Source organism: Otolemur garnettii, unplaced genomic scaffold, assembly GCF_000181295.1.
Source record: "Otolemur garnettii isolate 467f Iridium unplaced genomic scaffold, OtoGar3 scaffold00146, whole genome shotgun sequence".
NCBI lineage: Eukaryota > Metazoa > Chordata > Mammalia > Primates > Galagidae > Otolemur > Otolemur garnettii.
In genome coordinates this window covers 43,009-45,823 of record NW_003852541.1, presented here as the reverse complement: position 1 = coordinate 45,823, position 2,815 = coordinate 43,009, and the positions used below count along the sequence as shown (strand labels likewise).

General features: G+C 42.3%; 1 pseudogene; it reads right to left on the bottom strand.

Moving 5' to 3' along the window:
* LOC100946663 overlaps positions 1–236 on the bottom strand; it is a 1,650-nt pseudogene extending 1,414 nt beyond the window's left edge.
* Positions 237–2,815: the final 2,579 nt, after the last annotated feature.

Below are 2,815 nucleotides of genomic sequence, written 5' to 3'. Positions count from 1 at the left end.
CTTGGTATGGTAACACATTTAGTATTACAGTTTTGAGTAGTGATGGCTTTCTCAAGCTCATCTAATCGTCCTGTTTTCTTTAGCTTCTTAACCAGACTTTTCACTGCTTTCTCACACCACTTTTCTTCTTGCCCATTCTGCTCTCCTCCTCCTGCTCCTCCAGACCCACAAGCAGACTTCTTCCATCCCAGCAGTCTCTTCACAACTAGTGGAGTGAATGGCAAGATGGATGACATGTTCTTACCAAAGGCAGCAAGCCACAACACCAGGAACAGCCTCCTGTGCCAAACCTGCACAGAGTCGCTGGGTCCTGCCCCATCAGCTCCTTGAGGTGCGGGACCTTTTGTTCCTTCCTCTTCTGATGGGATGGAGGAGGTTGGCAGAGGAAGAGGGGAATGGGCGATTGGAGGCGGAACTGAAAACACTCCCGCCGTGTCCTCCCGCCCCGCCCCCCAGCCCCGCGCACAGGGGGGTGGGGGCTTGGCGGCTGCCAGCAGGAAAGGAGGGTTGAGGGTGCGCCTGATTCTTTTTTAAAAAATTTCATTAATATCTGATTTAATTTTGGATATTTCTTTTCTTCTGCTGGGTTTAGGCTTAGATTGTTCTTCTTTTTCCAATTCCATAAGATGGCTTGGGAGTTTGTTGATATGCTCTCTTTCTGGTTTTTCGGATGTAGGCATTAAAGTGATACATTTTCCTCTCAGAACTGCTTTTGCTGTATCCCACAGGTTTTGGTAGCTTCATTGTTGTTATGCTCAAGAAAGTTAATGATTACCTCTTTTATTTTTTTCCTGCACCCAACTGTCATTCAACATCAGGTGTTGAATTTCCATGCCTTTGTGTGGGGTTCAACGTTTTTGTTGGAGTTGAGTTCCACCTTTAGTGCCTTGTGGTCTGAGAAGATACAAGGTAAAATTTCAATTCTTCTGATTCTGTTGAGGTTTGTTTTGTGTCCTAGGATATGATCAATTTTAGAGACTGCTCCATGGGGTGATGAGAAGAATGTATATTCTTTATCTTTGGGATGGAGTGTCTATATATGTCTATCAAACACAGTTGTTCTAGGGTCTCATTTAAGTCCCTTAAATATTTGTTTCATTTTTATTTAGAAGATCTGTCCAGCTCTGTAAGGGGAGTGTTTGTTGTATTCCTGCAACCTGAAAATACAGACTTGTGCAATTCAATTGGAGATTTATTGCCTCTGTGCAGGGGACTGCTTCTCTGAGTTAGTCTGTCCCAGTAGTGGGCAAGTTGTCTTATATAATTTTTGTGCAAGCATACTACGGAAGTGAAACATGGCTGGTTGGGGGAGGGTTACAGCTTGGGTAGTCATGGATACAGCAATGGTTACAGTTATGTAACAATGATTAATACAGCCCTGGTTGACAATGGATATATCTTAAATCACAATGGTTATAGTTATGTAACCATGATTAATACAGCCTTGGTGGATTTCCACCATTGTTTATCCACTGAAAACTTGGGAGGTTTTTGTGAAACTTGGGACTTCCTGTGCTTTGACTCTGGGGAGCATGGGAACAGGCTAGGAGAGCCCCTAGGGCAGGAACGGGCTGGGAGAGAGGACAGAGGAATGGTGGGGGGGGGAAGGAGGATGGGGGAATGGGCTGGGAGTGCTTGCAGCATGTTAAAGTCCCATGTCATTATGGTGTTATAGGATACCTTATTGCTCAGACTAATTAAGGTCTGTTTCAAGAATCTGGGAGCATTTAAGTTGGGTGCATAAATATTTAGAATTGAAATATATTTTTGTTGTATTTTTCCCTTGACCAATATGAAGTGCCCATCTTTGTCTTTTTTGACTTTAGTTGCTTTAAAGCTACATGTATCTGAAAGTAAGATTGTAACTCCTCTTTTCTTCTGGATTCTGTTTGCCTGAAAAATTGTCTTCCAACCCTTAACTCTGAGTTTTAATTTGTCTTTTGATGTGAGGTGTGTTTCCTGCAGGCAACAAATGGATGGCTTGTGTTTTTATATCCAATCAGCCAGTCTATGCCTTTTTTTTTTTTTTTTTGAGACAGAGTCTCACTATGTCACCCTCAGTAAAGTACCTTGGCATCACAGCTCACAGCAATCTCAAACTCTTGGGCTTAAGTGATTCTCTTGCCTCAGCCTCCCAAGTAGCTGTGACTATAGGCACCTGCCATAACACCTGGCTATTTTTTTGTTGCAGTTGTTTAGCTGGCCCTGGTTGGGTTCTAACCCACTACACTTGGTGTATGTGGCTGGCACTGTAACCATGTGCTATGGGTGCCAAGCCAGTCTATGCCTCTTTAGTGGGGAAATCAAGCCATTAATATTTATTGAGATAATTGATAATTATGGTAGTGTTCTATTTATCTGATTTTGTGAAAGTCCATTGCTTAGTTTTGTCTTTTGCATCATTGTGGAAGGTACGTTCTGTCCTTTAATTTCTGGGGGCTTACTTTACTGGTGGTCCATTGTGATGGTCAGTGTGTAGAACAGGTTGAAGTGTTTCCTGTAGAGCTGGTCTTGTTCTGGCAAATTTCATCAAGGTTTGCATATCATTAAATACTTGATTTCTCTGTTAATTTTAAAGCTTAGCTTAGCAGGATATAGAATCCTGGGCTGCAAATTGTCCTGTTTAAGTAGATTAAAGGTAGATGACCATTGTCTTTTGGTTTGAAAAGTTTCATTAGAGAAGTCTACAGTCACCCTGATGGATTTGCCCCTGTAGGTCAACTGGCACTTACTCCTGGCAGCTTGAAGAATCTTTTCTTTTGTCTTGACTTTGGACAAGTTTATCACAATGTGTCTTGGAGAAGCTCTATTTGAG